Raw genomic sequence first — 17,393 nt, forward strand, 5'->3', positions numbered from 1 at the left:
TTATATCTTTATATGTACTTCTATGTATTTTTAAATTGACCTTTTTCTTTTACCTTATCATTTATCTATGTTTTATGGGAATTATCTCAATCTATGTTGATGTCTATATCCACATCTATCAATCATTTATCAACATTTGTATAATCTAGATATATGATCGCTTTAAATGGTTTCATAATATTCTATAATGTATGGATATATCAAAATTGTTTCACTATTTTTTCCTTTAAAAAAATATATCATGCTTTAATCCACTACCCTATAAAGAATGTTTAGAACTTTTGCTATGTACAATATGAATGTTTTTGCAAATTCCATCTCTTTACACATACAATGGTTCTAGGTGGGAAGACTGCACAAGACTTGCAGGCGATCTTAAATATGTTGTTCTGTATTTTTTAAAAATTTTTGTTGTTTTTGTTGTTTGTTTGTTTTTGAGATGCAGTCTTTCACTCTGTCGCCCAGGCTGGAGTGCAATGGCGAGATCTCAGCTCACTGCAACCTCTACTTTCCTGTTCAAGCAGTTCTCATGTCTCAGCCTCCCCATTTGCTGAGATTACAGTTGCCACCATGCCCAGCTTTTGTGTGTGTGTGTGTGTGTGTATTTTTAGTAGAGACGGGTTTTCACCATGTTGGTCAGGCTGGTCTCGAACTCCTGACCTCAGGTGATCCACCCACCTCAGCTTCTCAAAGTGCTGGGATTACAGGTGTGAGCCACCACGCCCGGCCTATTGGTGTCTATTCTAAGTTCAATGGGACACAAATGGAGTCTTTGAACAAGCGTTCGACATCAAATTTGTGTTGACAAAAGACTACTATGATTGCAGAGTAGAGACTGGGTTGGAAAATGGTGCTGCTTGCAGAGAGACTCTGGAGAGACTCCTTAGAAAGATTTTTTTTTTAAAGAATTTAGCAAGAAATGTTTGTAGGCAGAATGATAATTTATTGATAGAAAGCAAGAGAAATAAACGCATTGGAGAAAAATTATATAATGAAATCATTGGGACTTGGTTTAGCAGAAGGTAAGTTTGACAAAAGAATGAGATTGAAATACGAGGCTGCAACTAATTATGAAGAAACCTATTACTAAGTCCTTAAAAGGAGAATTTGAACAGAAATTTCTTTATTAAATCATTATTTTTCTTATTATGAGACCGATGATTAATGAAAATATTTGGTGCTTAAGACACAGGCACTGGGTTAAGGATGTCTTAGTTTGAGTCATAGATTCTCCATTTACACATCTTGTGATAAGGGATGTAACCTCTCTAAAAACATCCAGAATTTTTGTTTACTTGTTTTGTTTTTGTTTGTAAAATGGGGCTACCAACCCCATGTGATTGCTGAGAATTAAATAATGAAAAATAGTGCTTAATATGACATGTGACACAAGTCAAAGAACTAAATAAATATGCGTTATTACTGATAGGATTTTATCATTATCTTTATTAATTGGGGACAATATTCTGAGAAGAGTTCATTTTAAAACTACAAATAGAGGCAAGAATCACAGTTTCTATTGATTCAACTGCTATTACTGCGGTGGGGAATTCCCTCTCTTTAAACATGAACTTCCAATGTAAAAGGAGATCAGTGCTAATGTTTGGGAAGATCTGCTTATTTTTGACATTCCCCAGGGAGCTTTAGGAAACCTGGGCATCTCAGCCATGCATTTGTTTACCTTTGGTTTACCCAGGGAACAAAAAATCATGAAGAAGTGCTGGACCAATTGTCTTGGATTAATAGTTCATTAGTTACATAATTATTAGAGAAATAATCATAACACAGTAGATTTATTTCTAGAATAAAAGAACATGCATTTTATATTAATTGATAGACAATATCATAGATAACACACATTAATATTCACTTCAGGTTTTATCCTGTTATTTCATTAATCTAGAAAATAAACATTTTTTTTGCTGGCTTAAAGTATCAGCTCAGTTGTTCTACTAATTTAAAATTGTACAATAACGGTACATGTATTATAATTGGTTGCCACAGGGTACAGATCACTATTTGTATGTGCAAAGTGGAAACTATAGCAAATACTAAATGCTAGTGTATGTGCTAAGTCTTAATTCATCATTTTATTTTGGAACAAAGGAAATCAAGGGAAATGTATTTACCAATAAACTTTAATATATGTCTCCCTGGAGCAACGATGATAAGATTAAATTGCAGAGAAATACAATAGTATGTACACTAAGCGATTCAAAATATGTCATTCCCTACTAATTTGGTCAAAGCCAGGAATTTTAAAAAAGGAAAGATTAGTTTCTGTTGAATTTCATTTTATGCCTTATGTTAGAAATTTGTAAAACTGTCTCTTGCTGGCTCTCAGATTGTGAAATAACAATGAATGCAGCTCCAGGCAAGCTGCCTTTCAGGCAGACCTGTCAGGAGAGAGACAGACAGTTCAGGGTAATTCATTCTTGCCACTGAGTCTCAAGTGACTTGTGAAGGAATCTGGCATTTCTAAAATATAAATAGCATTAACTCACAGCAAGAAAGAGAAAGTGTTCTTCATGCTTACTGAGAGGCAAAAGATCAGCAGTGAGCAACAGAAAGCCATCATGGGGTTTAATGACAGGATTTTTAGAAAAGGGGAATTTCATAGTAACTAACTGTAACAGACACACCTCACCAAGTCGACGGATTTCCTGAGGGTAATTGATTCCCAGTGTTTCACAAGTCCATGTTCTTCAGGATGATCTTAGTGTGCACAAAAATCATATGCAAATGAATTTTGGATCAAGATACAAAAATAAAATAAACCAGTGAAAATAAAATGAAGGGAACTAGGAAAGCGCAAAACAGGCTCAAAGCCCTAATGTTTTTGCTCATTAATTCAGCATGTAACTCACATTCCAATGGAAGCAGAAGAGGTTGAGCCCACAATCAAACTGTCACTGAATTCTAAACCAAAACTGAAGTATGGACTTCTTCTCATTAGGGTCACGTTGCCAGAACTATACAATGAAATGCCTGGCCGTGAGAGTCCAGCAATTTTCTTTGCTCTCAGAGTTGCTGTGTGGAAAAGAAATCTGAGAACTTCATGGTGGTAAGTGTTATTACTTCAAGAATTCACCCCATGGAATTCATAAATCATTGTATTTCTACTGCTGCTCTATTGAAGGACTAAGGGAAAATACGAGGAAACATGAATTAAAGGAGGTGTTAAGGAGGGTTTCCTTATTTTCTTCTTTCCCTCTTTTTTGCTGCTGTTAATTTACATAGGTTCGTATGCTAGAACTGTTTCCCATTGGGGTTTTACTTCGCAGAGCCTATTGAGGAAAACATTAAAACATCCTTTAAAGAGATATTTGTCAACAGGAAAGACCAACAAGATAGGAAAGGAACGACGTCCACTTAGCACCTATTTGTCACTGTGTCAGCGTAGGAATTGTCTTGGTCTTGTCCCTGGTCATCTGTGGGTTGGTCATTTTATTCAAATCTTTTTCCTACTGATTTCACATTGTTTTTGGGTGTCATCACATTTTTAGTATCAACACGGTCCATGGCTTGGGATGCTTGACCACCACCAAAAGATCAATATATATGCATGAAGCCAGTCTTGTTAGACTGTAGCCTGCCAGGCTATGAGACTCATGATTTCCCATCTCCTAGAGGTTAGGAGCTTTGGTGATCTTAGCATGGGCATAAACCTAGCCACTTAGATAATCTGTCCCCTGTTCATTTTTTAGGACTCTTCATTTAAATGAAGAGCATACATTTATTCTATGATAATATGTTCTGTTAGGCCAATATGCTTTATTATATCTCTTTGATGTCAACACAGCCTATAATCATGTAGAGGCAAGGAAACTCTGCTAGACGATGTTCTATTCAGATGTAATGTGGATCAGATGGTGACATTTTAATTCTTACTACATTTGCTACCAACATGACACATGGTAGAAGTACATCCCCCATCTTCCTTGGATCTTATCGCAGGCCTTCCTGCCTGACTATGACTCTCTTACCTTCCTCACCTGCCTTCCTCTAGGGACGAGATGGCCAAATGGACAGCCGCCCTGTTCCCATGGCAACACCTTTCCCAGTGCAAAAGAAGTTTGTGATTTGTGGTTCTCCCTGCTGTTGATGAGGCCTGAAACTGAATGAGATTTCATTTCTTAGACTTGAATAAATTGTATTTGAGGCATCTTTTCTATCACAGTCAATCTACCTGTTATATTGGTCTCGGTGTCCTCAACTCTGTAAACACCCAGGGTATAGCCCTGGCAGGCGTGACGTGGAAACTCTTGACTGATATTCTTCATTCTTGCTGAAACATGCAAAGGCATGAGCTACAGGCTCAGAAGGGAGGTTTACTGCCATGTCCTTTTACAAAGCTCCCTTTCCTCCTCTGTATAAGGGGAGTTGATGTGTGTGTCCTCTTATTTAAGCAGCCGTGCACTGCGCACATGCATCACGCTGTACACTGCTCCAGCTTGCAGAGGAAAAAAAGAGAACAAAGCTGCTGTTTATGAAACATACATTCTGGTTGGGGAAGCAATAAACACACAGAAAACTATTTGGGGGAATGACAGGAAACACGATCAAGTAAAGTAAAGTGTTAGAGCATGGGGGGTGTGCAACTTTCAACAGAGAAGGTGAAGACAAGAACACCTGCTGCCCACACTGTCAACTAACATGAGAAGTCCCTGCAGAGGTGAAGGGCTGGGAAAAAGGTAACTATTATCACGCTGTTGTGCCGGTTAATGTGGATTTGTGCTCAAAGTGAAAGCAAACATCACCATCAGATATAGTAACAGAGGTAGTATGAAAACTAAATGATCACATCATGAGTAAAACCCATTCATTCTAATCATTTCTTTAATTTATTGGGCAGCTACCATGTACATCACACTGTAATAGATCCTTCATATATAGTATTTTATTTTATGGTACCTACAGTCCTCTTTTACATATTCCCTCCATTTTATGGTTGAGTAGGCTAAGGTAAGAGAGATTAAATGACTTCCCTGGTGTACCGTGGTGTATGAACTCTGGAATTGGGAATCCACCCAGGCCTCCAATCTCCTAGCTCTGTGCTCCTCCCTCCACATCTTATGACCTCCCTGGAGCTGGTTTCTCCAACTCTAAGAATCCTGCATCAATGAGTAGGTTACGGATTGGCCATTTCACTTGGTGTTTGGAGAAAACCCTGCCTTGTTACTTATAATGCCCTCTCATACGGTGATGGGTTTGTGAGGTTATGTTGAGAGCTAGGTGTCTCATTGGGTGGTATGGAGTGGGCATCAGGATGAGTTTCTCTGGAGGGGATGGGAATCTCAAATGCCAGCCACTGAATGATGAGGGAGTGCTCAAACTGGAATCTGGATTTGTGAAGGTGGATCGTAGGCTGGGAAAAAAGGTCATGTTTTCTCACTCCAACTCTGATAAGCTGATAGGTTTAGCACAGGGTATGTTTTAACCCTGTAATTGAGGTTACACATTTTTCCCCATATTAACGCTGTGGTATATTTTATATTGTGTATTAGTCCATTTTCACACTGCTATGAAGAACTGCCCAAGACTAGGAAATTTATAAAGAAAAGTAGTTTAATAGACTCATAGTTCCACATGGTTGAGGAGGCCTCGGGAAACTTACAATCATGGCAGAAGGTGAAGGAGATGCCAGTACCTTCCTTCACAAGGCCGCAGAAAAAGAGAGCAAACAGGGGAGATGCCAGACACTTATCAAACAACCAGATCTTGTGAGAGTGCCCTCACTGTCATGAGAACAGCATGGGGGAAACCACCCCCACGATCCAATCACCTCTCACCAAGTCCCTCTGTCCACACATGAGGATTACAATTTGAGATGACATTTGGGTGGGGACACAGCCAAACCATATCATATTGAAAAACAAATTATCCAAATTCATGATAATGTATGTCTTCTTTCCATTAGTCTTTAGGAAAATCTTACTTGACTTAGTTTACTTCTCTATGCTGCTGACCAAATTGATGTTGATGATAATGTTTAGTAAGAGATTACAGAAAGCCCGAATTATATGGAAAATCTAGTCCAAGCACTGGACCACCACCATGCTGACGAAATGTTTTCTTGGGGATATTCTTAGTGGTATTCCTCAAAATCAAAAGTTAGTTCTAATTTGTTCTATTTTAGTAAAATTTACCCCCAAAACAGAGCTTGCTGTCCCCATGGTTTTTAGAACAGAAGGCTGTGATACTTTGGAATTAATTGATTTTTAAAAATGTTCTTTTTCTTATTAAAAAAAATACCCATTAGTATCTCTCCTAACTATATTCATAGAGTTCAAGTACTGCAGTAAGAGTTCCATTAGGATTTTATTTTAACCAAATTATTTTTATTCTTTTGACTTTTTAAAAATTTTTTAACTTTTATGTTAGGTTCAGGGGTACAAGTACAAGTTTCTCATGTAGGTAAATTTTGTGTCATGGGGGTTTGGTGTAAAGAATATTTCATCATTATTTTTTGTCTCAAAAATATAAAAAAAGTATGTATCTTCTTATTACAGAAATAACTTTTAAAAATCATCCTGAGTAATAAACTATCAGCACTAAAGCATATAGAAATTGGCTTCATAAAATGAGAAAGTGTTGTCTCTGCTACTTTCTGGAAGAGGTCAAAGGGAACTCGTATTTCTTCTTCATTAAATATTTCATGGAATTCACCAGTGAAATCTTTTGGGACTGATTTTTTTAATGTTATTAATTATTAATTCCACCTCTTTAACAGATATAGCGCTACTCAAGTTATCTAGGTTTCCTTTTATGGGTTTTGATAGTTTGTGCCTTTTAAGGAATAGCTCCATTTCATCTAAATTATCAAATATATGACATAGAGTTGTACATAGTATTCCTTTAATATCATTTTAATCTCCATAGAATCAGTAGTAAATCTTACTTGATTTCTGCTATTTGTAAATTTTGCCTTCTCACGCTCTCTCTTTTTTAAAAAACTTTTTCTCATTTAACCTGGCTTGAGGTGTTGCAATTTTACTGACCTTTTCAGAGAACCAGGCAGCTTTCTGTGTTGCCAATTTTTTTCCATCGCTTCCTTGTTTTCAGCTTCATTGACTTGTGCTCTAGTGTGTGTTATGTCTTTTCTATGGCTGGCTATAGGCTTACATTGTTCTTTCTTCATTTCTTAGGTGGAAGCTTATGTTATTGATTGTAGATTTTTTTTCTAAGTATGCATCCAATCCTATAAAATCCCTCTAAGAACCACTTCTACCACACTCTATCCATTATATAAGATGGATTTTCCTTTAGTTAAAAATATTTTTTAACTTTTCTTGAGACTTCTTCTTTGACTTGTAAATTATTTAGAAATATATTGTTTAATTGTCATATACTTGGAGGGTTTTCCAGCTATATTTTGGCTATTGATTTCTAGTTTAATTCCGCTGTGTTCTAAACACATACTTTGTTTGATTTCTATTGTTTTAAATTTGTTAAGGAGTGCGTTTTAGACTAGAATGTGGTCTATATTGGTGGATGTTTCCTGTGAACTTGAAAAGAGTGTGTATTCCACTGTATACACACAGTGCATTCTATATATGTCAATTTGTATGTGTTGATTGATAGTGCTCTTCTGTTCAACCATATCTTTATTGATTTTCTGTCTGCTTAATCTATCATTTAAAAAAGGTGGGGTGTTGAAGTCTCCAACTGTAGTAGTAGATTTGTGTATTCCTTTCTTCAGTTCCATCAGGTTTTGTCACATGTATTTTTACCCTCAATGGATGCACCTTGAGGATTGTTATGCCACGTGGAAAATTCAACCCTTCATCTCTCAGATAGAGCCTGTGTCTTGCAGTGCATCTGTCTGTAATTCCCTATTATTATATTACGGGCATGATGGGGAGGTGGGGAGGAGGGGAGTGTATACAATCTTCCCTTTACATATCAATGTTTCAGGAGACAGTGTCTTGGAGATGTAGCTTTCACAAGTGTCTCTCCAGTGGTATAGCTTTTTTTCTCTGCACTATCCTTTCTTCCTTCTATGGCCTCAATATTCTCCATCTATTTCCTTGAAGTCCTCACTGCTATTGCTTGTGGGTTTTGGAGGAATACCCTTCCCTCATGGGGATATGGCTTTGACAGCGTCTTTTTCCCTAGCGTGTAGGTCTTTTTTATGGAAAAAGTTATGTGTTTTACAATTATTACTTTTATCTCCCCCCTGAAATGACCAACAGGGGATGTTTCTCTGATTTTCACTGTAAGAAGTGTGGGTTCCTGGAGGTAAAGTCCCGGAAAGTGTGAGCTCCCCTAAGATTGCAGCACCATGCTGGACACTAAGCCTCCTGCAGGTCCTCCGATGACCATGCCAGTGTTCCTACCCCTCAGGGCTCCAGCAGCTTCTGTTCCAGGTGAGCACCTCTGGGCTGTGTCTCTCCAGATGAACCTGTCTCTCCAGATGTTGGTGCTGTAGTTTTCTTTGCAACCTCAGTTCTCTGATGGGTCTTATAAAGTTGTTTTCAGTTTTTCCAGATTTTTTCTATTGTAAGGACAGAGTGACAGCTTCCAAGTTCTTTCATGTTAAAACTGAAAACCTAAGCCTATACATATTGTATTTTAACAACTGTAGACATACGATTAAACTTGGACATTTTTAGATTAAATATCTCCCCTTAACTAGAGAACTTACTTGCCAAGATGATGGGATTACTAAGTGGTATAGAAAATATCTTTAAAATTACACCCAAGCTCATACCTATAGCTGATAGTGAGTCAAAACTCCAGAGATTTTCCAAGTCAAGTCAGTAGACTTGCTAGAGGCTGGGAAGATAAGAACACAACATCTAATCTTGTCATCAAATTAAAAAGAACATGACGTAAGTATTGAAGAGCTGGGGCAGGAATCTGAAGAATATTAAAATACCCTGGTGTTAATATGAGTAGGATATAGTGAAAAAGTTAAATAGACAAAAGGTGAGTCCAGGAAATCACAAGATACCAGGGATCCTGTCTTCATCCAGAGTTTATGAGCTCCTCCTTTTATGACATGCAGGACAAGTGAGTCTGTGGGGGCAGAGCTGATACACATGTTCAATAGGGGAAGAACACGCCTCATTTAAGACACAGCTCTCAGCTAATGATGCCATGCAGTATGTTGAGTAATGCCTCCAACATTATTAACTATTCCAATTAGATGAATGTTAGCCAAGAGGATGTAAACACACGTGGAAGTGCTTGCGTAGACAAGCATTGTCACAGATAAAAATTCTACAATTTACTGAAAAAGGGAACTTTTTGAAGCCAACTTCTAGCCATGCAATGGTAAAAACAAACCAAGAAATTAAAAATTCATAATGGTTTACTGGTGTAGTGGGGGAAGTTGTCTTTCTAATCAAACTCACTTGGATTCAAATCTACTTTTGATTTTTACTCATCATACTCCTTAGGTTGCTTAATAAATCTGCTTTCTACCTTCAGCTATGAAATAACGTCTCCTGTGTATACAGCATAGAGTGCTATGAATTATCCTACATCTGTTAAAAGTTATTAAAAAGTTACTGTGATTCCCCCATGATGCTGTAGTATGTTTGATGTCTGGAGTCATAGTTTAACCACCTCTGCATCACCAATGCACAGCCTAGTCTACGGCCCTGGACAGCGTCCAGTGAATATTTGATGAACTAAATGTCCTCCCTCCTTTGACCATTTTAAACATTGCAAATTAATGTTCTTAAACCCATTCTTCTTTATTCACTATAAAATAATGTGTTCGCTACTCTGTACTCTACAAGGCATCATAGCAGTTACCAAAAATAAATAAATAAATAAAAAGGTAGAAGGTAGTACCATTCTCTCAGGGAACTTACACTCTATCTGCAGAGGTAAAAACACCTACACAGGTGTTTATTAACAGCCCTGGGTGAGAGCTAACAAACTGACCAATCAGTAGAGCAGATGTTGTACTGGTATCTATGTCTTACTGCACGTGACCCAGAAACAAAAACAGGACTCAACCTGCATTCAGTAAAAAAGGAAATTGATTGACTCACAAAACTAAAAAGTTAAAAGAAAAACCTGGTGCCAGGCAAAGGTGCTGCAGGGCCTGTCTTTGTCTCGGGCTCCATATCACCTGACTGGCTCCATCCCCTGCTCTATATGGTGGAGTCTGGCGTCTTTAGTCTCACGTCACCGTGGCATCCAGTCTAGAGTAACAGAGAAACTCTCTCCTCCAAAAACACGCACAAAAAATCATGCCCCTCAAGTTTCACTCACCTTATTGCCTTGCTTTGCATTACGTTATTATCAGGCGCCAGTTCCTGTGGCTAGAGGGATTGATGATTGCTGATCAAATTCCCCCAGATCAAGGCTCATTTCTGCATCCTGCAGATGGACTTGTCCCTGGAAGAATGTTAAGAAGACTGTGGTAGGGCAGTGCATTTGCTTCTCCTGAGGATCTTGTTAAATGAGATTCAGATTCAGCAGCTCCAAGGTAGAGCCTGAAGTTCTGCCTTTCTAACACCTCTGGGGGGCACTGCCGCTGCTGGGCCGATGCCACACTTCATTTTAGTTAGCAAGGGATTAGAGGACGTGTTCCCCAGGGACTGCTGGAAAGTTCTTGCTGCAAGAATGAAGGTGGATGATGAGTGGTAGAAATAACAAATGCATATTCAAAGTGAGGGTTGAGAAGGGTAGCCTAGAGTGAGCTGAGGGCTGGTCACGAGTGGTCTCATTAGTATCCTGTGTGAGAGGGTGGCTTGGGAGCCAGGCTTCCCAGCACGGGACTCACATCTTCCACCAGCTACTCTGTGCCTGTTTCCTCCACTGTAAGATTGAAATGATACAGCTATTATGTCATAGGGCTGCTAGAGGATTAAATTAGTTACTATTTCTAAAATACTTAGAATAATACTGTACATATACAATGTACTCTACGTTTGCTCAGATGAAAATAAGTAAAATCAGCTACATATAAAATAAGTAATTATTGGGGGTAGTGTTTATTTTTTAATTTCTTTTTTTGTGAGATAGTCTTGCTCTGTTGCCCAGGCTGCAGTGCAATGGCTCAAACACAGCTCATTGCAGGCTCGACCTCCCAGGCTCAAGCAATCCTCCTACCTCAGTCTCCCGAGGAGCTGGTACCTGCCAACCATGCCTGGCTATTTCTCTGTTTTTTGTATTTTGTTAGTAGAAACAGGGTTTCACCCATTGCCCAGGCTGATCTCAAACTCCTGGGCTCAAGTGATTCGCCCGCCTTGGCTCCCAAAGTGCTGGGATTACAGGCGTAAGCCACCACACCTGGCTGGGGATAGTGTTTAAAAAGGCAATATCAATAGGCTAGAGTTAGTGGTTCTCACACTTTAACATGTATCAAAATTACCTGGAAGGCTTGTTAAAAGAAAGACTGTTGGGCCTCATTCCCAGTGTTTCTGATTGCACAGTTCCCAGGAAGTACCTTAAGCATGTCACTTCTAACAAGTTCTGCATTGATGTTGATGCGGCTGGTGTGGGGCCCTAAGTTTGTGAGCCTTCAGGCTGGAGTGCACGTCTCAAACAGGAGGGCACATTGAATGGGGACGAGGAACCCAATCTGACGCAGAGTGAAAAGGATCTTAAATGCTGCATGTTAAGATAGTCTGTAGCTGAGAAAATGATGCTACATGATCTTTTATATTCTCTTAACAATTTGTATTCCTACAGCTTGCCGCTGCATAGCAGTGGCATAGGGAAATGCCACGAAGCAGCGGAAGTGCCTCATTGGCGTTCTCCACGCTTGAATTACCTTCTCAGATTATAAGTTCAAGACATAGAATTCTTCCCTGTTTCCTTGAAGACCTGGTGACTTAATATCCATTCAATCTTCCAGTCTTTGTAATCTAACTTCCATCATTCATCTCCAGGTAAATTAAACACAGTAAAGAAGTGGGAATTAGGAGACCTCTATTCTAGCTAGAGCGAAGCCTCCAGCGAAATCTTGGGCACAGCCCTCAACTCTCCACAGGCTCAGGATCCTTGTCAGGTGAAGATGAAAATAAACTGCCTCTACGTTCTCTTTCTCCACGCAAGGTTCCAGATTCAGAACTGTGGAATTTGTGTAGCCCATTCTGTGCACCGGCCTGCCTGCCTGGTTATAAAACAAGAAAGATGTTTCTAGTTACAGAACCTTTATTCCAGTGTGAGCCATTCATGTTCCATCGAGAAATGTGGAATTTGACATTGAAAATTAACAAGTATATTTTCCTTTGGCAGCAGAACCATGCCAATGGTGACTCTCTGAAGTGCAGATTTATGAGGTGGCCCAGCGCCGCTATGTCTTAGGGACTGGCCTTTTAAATTTCACAAATCCTATCAGAAACACTTTCCACACCCTTAATATTTTTTGGTTTATGTTAATTGTGTTTAGGGTCTTTTAAATGCAAAGACAAAAGCAGCAAATTGTACTTCTACAACTTCATTTTTCCCTGATATATTTTTGTATCCTTAAATACAAATGATTCACTGAACTTGACATCTGTAAATACACTGAATAAAGGGAATTATAAGTATACAGGACAAGTACCATAGCCTTCAATACAGCAATCTCATTAGACTCCACCCCAATTTTCCAGAGAATTCTTGTAAATGTGGGACAATGTTTTATTTTCCACTAAATATGGAATTAAGATTTAAGCAATTTTATAAAAACCTTCAAGGACAGACTGTATTGTCAGATAAAGGATTTGAGGGTGATCTAGTGAAGGGATATCTTGATAACATAATAAACTAGACAATCTCCTGAATACACCTGAATTTTAAAAATACGCTCCCTTGAGTGATAGTGCTTCTAACCCCAGTAACTTGTGGTAATCATTTTCTTCCACTCCTCATGACTTTGGCTATATTTTTTTTCCTAGGAGAGATCAGCCTAGTCATCCTTGTTGCCTTTGCTTATTTTTAAGTATAAATGTCCCTCTAGAAATGAAAATACATCCTTCAGATATATTGTTTAAAATGGACTGTTCAGGGCCAGATGTTGTGGCTCGTGCCTATAATCCTAGCACTTTGGGAGGCCGAAGTGGGCAGATCACTTGAGGCCAGGAGTTCTAGGCCAGCCTAGCCAACATGGTGAAACCCTGTCTCTACTAAAAACACAAAAATTAGTCAAGCATGATGGTGCATGCCTGTGATCCCAGCTACTTGGGAGGCTGAGGCACAAGAATCGCTTGAAACTGGGAAGTGGAGGTTACTGTGAGCCAAGATCAAGCCACTGCACTACAGCCTGGGTGACAGAGCAAGACTCCGTCTCAGTAAATAAATAAATAAATAAATAAATAAAATGGACTGTTCAGGAAAATATCTGGTATTATTGGTATGTGGGTTTAATTTTAAATAGTCAGCAAGAGAACACATGTTTATCTAAAGACCTAGATAAACATCATCTGATGTGTTAGAAACTTCTTTAGAAAATTTAAAATTCTAATCTCCATACAATGGAGGGAAGCCCAGGAAAAACACAGAACACGTAAGCAATGATAGCTGAACCCAAACTAAGATTATCCTTAATCCAAAATGACTAGTGCCATGGAATATATGCTATTACCCCTTTGGGTCCTATGGAGAATGTACATCCCTTTCCAAATCTAATTGCAGCTCTTTCGTGTGAGCAAAAGTTAGTTTGAAACAGTTTCATCAAAAAATGGTTGAATATGAGAAGTAAGCACTTACTACATATAAAACACATGACTAGTCCTTAGAGATAATTAAAAAAGACTGAATATGACAGTTTTTTTGCTCCTAGGGTACACAAGCCATGGATAAATATTACAGGAGGTGTGAGAGGAACTAAGTGATCCCACAAATGTAATTTGGGAATTCAAGAGAAATTGTAGCATTTTAAGGCCAGTATTTTAAAGATGAAAAGGGAATTTAAAATGTAGAATTAACATGAATATAAAGTTATTCCAAATGAAGATAAAGTTATTCCAAGTGAACGGGATAAGCATCATGGAATGTATAAAGACAGAAGTTTCAGGGTGTAATAGACTTCAGAGCAGGGTGATTTGTGTGTACTTTAGAACATGTTCATGTGTGGCAGAAGCATACCTCAGGAGACAGTTTGGGAAGGGATTGTTGAGGGCCTTGCAGGTCAGACTAAGGAAGCTGGCTTTTATTTTGTATATATAGCGAGACTTTGAAACACAGTTTCATGTGTGGGACATTTAGTGCCCCTTGAGCAATTCAGACTTACTATGCTAAAGTATCTCCAGTGATTAAGGAACAGAAATAAACTCACGATGATATGCTATGAATATTGCAAAACATTTCTATATACTTTATAGATCAGTAGTGAAGTTTATTCCAAACAGATCCTCCTTGTCATTCTCTTACTTTAGAGTAACTGCTTTTGGGGAACATTCCCAGGCAACAAACAAAGAAAATGTCATAATTTTAAATATTTTGAATCTAATTCAATGACTAAGGCCATTAATAATTCTTTTTTTTTTATCTTGGGGAAAATTTTTTTCTAAAACAGGAATTTTGTCCACAAACCCATAGGAATTGCTGAGTGAGAGTCGTTGCCTAAGTGCACAACAATGGAAATCCTTTGAGTACTAAATGTGACTGTGTTTTCGATGGGCTGCGTTACACTGGGAAATGGCTTTGCATTTCTCTCTGGTTACTTAATCACCCGAATAGCGCTGATAAAAGTCATCACCCATCTTCCCTCCAGGAAATTGTGGAGATAAACTCATATCCTTAAAAAGTATGCAGCTAATAGAATTCGCAATAGCAACTATGTTAATAACCATAATAGCAGCAAGACAGTATTATCTTGCTGTGGATGTTATGATATATTGGCATGAAACTCAACTTGAGGCCTGAGATTGCAGAAATCTATGAGGAGGTGAAGCCCTCACTAGAATACTCTTAGAGAGGTCCCTTTCTTTAGCTTTGCCATTGAGATGAGAAATATGTGTCTATATTGGGAATGGTGAAGAGAGAGTTTATTTTCTCTTTACAGCTTTAAATTTAATAGTACATGATGGTGACATTCTGCTTTCATCCACATATAACAGTTTAAAGAATCTAATAGACTTGTCACCTTCTCTGCTTTTCTAATTATTTCTTTTTAACTGTTGACAGAAAATTGAATGGAACGCAAATAGGACTTACCCCTCCAATACGTAAATAGGCAACTACTCACATAACATGGTTTGCAGAGGGCTCAGAATTTCCCTCATGCCCTTGCTCTGGGTAGGAAATATTTAGGATTCAGCCCTTAGAGATGGGGGCACTGGTATCTGTGAGAGGCTAAGACACTGGTAGGACATATTTTATCCAATTAAACTTTACGGTCAAGTAGGACAAATACGGCTGGAGGAAGTTGAGGTGTGCCGCACTGATCTGTGTACCGCCATGTACCACATAACAACATTCTGTTCAATGACTGAATGTATGTATAATTGTGGTCCCATAAGATTGTAATACCATATTTTTACCATACCCTTTTCTGTGTTTAGATACACAAATGTGTACTGTTATGTTATAATTGCCTATGGTATTTAGTCACATGCTGTACAAAATGCCACCTAGGTGTGTAGTAGGCTGTACTGTCTACGTTTGGGTAAGTTCATTCTCTGATGTTTGCACAAGAGGGAAATTACCTAATGACACATTTCTCAGAATGTTTTCCCATCATTAAGTGATGCCTGACTGTACTTGTGTTTGTATTAGCCAGGGACATCTACCTACTATGGCAAATGACCCCTAAAGCACAGAAACTTCACCCAATAGAAGCTCATATCCTGTTCACATAGCACTTCATGCACCTGCTCCCAGAAAGCCTTCTGCATAATGTTTCAGGGACCCAGGACCCTTGTACTATGTAGCTTTATTTTCCTTTATGACCTCTCCCGTGGGCTCTGAGGTCTTCCTTCAGCCTCCCAATAGGGGAAGAGAGAGAATGTGGTGAAAAAGGCTTTAGTGGCCAGACCAGAAAGGGATGGCATATTCCACTGGCAAGAGCTTGCCTACATGAGCACCTCTAACTGTAAGGGAGACTGGAAAATGCATATTGCTGTCTGTCCAAAAAGAAAAGGAAACCATATCAGTATCTGCCACAGGGCCCTGAGTATGCAGCGAGTGTTTTAGTGTCAAACAAGCCACATATTTTTTCTGGCAATGCTACTAGCCATGTGACCCCAGGTGAGTTGTTTAATTAGTTAAATGTGCACTTGTAGGCTCTTGAGCAAGTTTTCCTCTCTTCTCCTCTCCTCTTCTTTGTCCCATCTCTCTCTCTCTCTCCTCACTCCCACTGCCCCATTTGTTTCCTACTTTCATTAAAATAAACATGTCTAAGCCTTTTTTTCTTCTTGGGACTTAACTTGTACAGTAGCAGTGAGAAAATTAACATGTAAAGCACAAAAAGTTACCTCTGTACCTGGGATCAAGTGTGAGCTCAAAGATTTATTAGTTTCCATCATTTTAATATACCCTGAAAAGAGTTGGGGCAGTGGTGCCTGAAGTGTATTTCAGACACGTGAGTTTCCTTCTTTGTCATTTGGCCAGCATGAATTAAAACATTATTCAGTCTTTGAACCATTAGATAACAAGGGTATTTCCTATCTCCCCTGACCCTATACTTAAGTTCTTGGAGACAAAATACGAAGAAAATTTGGGGCTATGAAGTTCAACTGTAGTTACAGCATACCTCAGAGATGCAGTTTCCTTTCCATATGATTTGAAGAAAATGTATCAGTATAAGGAAACAAGATATTTTTTAAAAATAATAAATTGCCTAAGATCTTAGTATCTTTGGAAGTTGAGCCCTTGGCGCTCTTCAGCCCACCTATGCTGACTAATTGAATCTGCTTAATTGAGCTACAAATCAATGAGGATGAGTTCTTAAGGGATTTTGCAAGCCTCCTGCTTATAGATAAATCAAAATGATTACAAAATATTTCTTCTCAGTGTGCTTGGCTTCAGATTTCTATGAAATGATAAATAAAAGGAGGGAAAATGTGCGCTTTCTAAAATATGAAGAAGAGTTCGTTGAGCCTCAGGATTAGTTGAGCCAGATGTTGCTGTTGGCTCCTGTTTAAAGAAAGAGTTCTCACTTCAAATCCGAACGATGAACATCCCCTGGAAATGGGCCTTCGATTGAGACATTTTTCTGCAAATTGCCCTACCTACTTGCTCTACTGCTATAATGTTCAAAGTGATATGGACAAATAGTAATTAATGAAGCAGTTCTTTTTGAAAAGCAGGTAAATCATAGGACCCTGAAGTTAATATAATTTTTCAGAACACTTGAATCAGTATTCTGGGATCTACCCCAGTTAAAATTCATGGAATGAAGCTTTATGGAATTCAAAATGCTTAATAAAAAAAAGAAAGAAAGAGAAAAAGAGAGAGAGAAAGAAAAAGAAAGAAAGAAAGGGAAAGAGAAAGAAAAGAAA

At 38.5% G+C, this 17,393-nt stretch overlaps 1 long non-coding RNA gene across 2 annotated transcripts in view; it reads right to left on the reverse strand.

Moving 5' to 3' along the window:
- Positions 1-442: 442 nt before the first annotated feature.
- Positions 443-17,393, reverse strand: part of LOC129048153 (uncharacterized) — a 29,885-nt gene continuing 12,934 nt past the window's right edge. The window contains exons 3-5 of one of the 2 annotated variants that reach the window (XR_008510256.1): positions 10,231-10,356; positions 4,190-4,453; positions 443-4,117 (exon numbers count right to left, since the gene is read on the reverse strand). This is a non-coding gene — a long non-coding RNA (uncharacterized LOC129048153). Of the gene's footprint in view, positions 4,118-4,189; positions 4,454-10,230; positions 10,577-17,393 lie in introns of both variants that reach the window. The other variant, XR_008510255.1, reaches the window with a different exon arrangement.

This window comes from Pongo abelii, chromosome 8, assembly GCF_028885655.2.
Source record: "Pongo abelii isolate AG06213 chromosome 8, NHGRI_mPonAbe1-v2.0_pri, whole genome shotgun sequence".
NCBI classification, from domain to species: Eukaryota; Metazoa; Chordata; class Mammalia; order Primates; family Hominidae; genus Pongo; species Pongo abelii.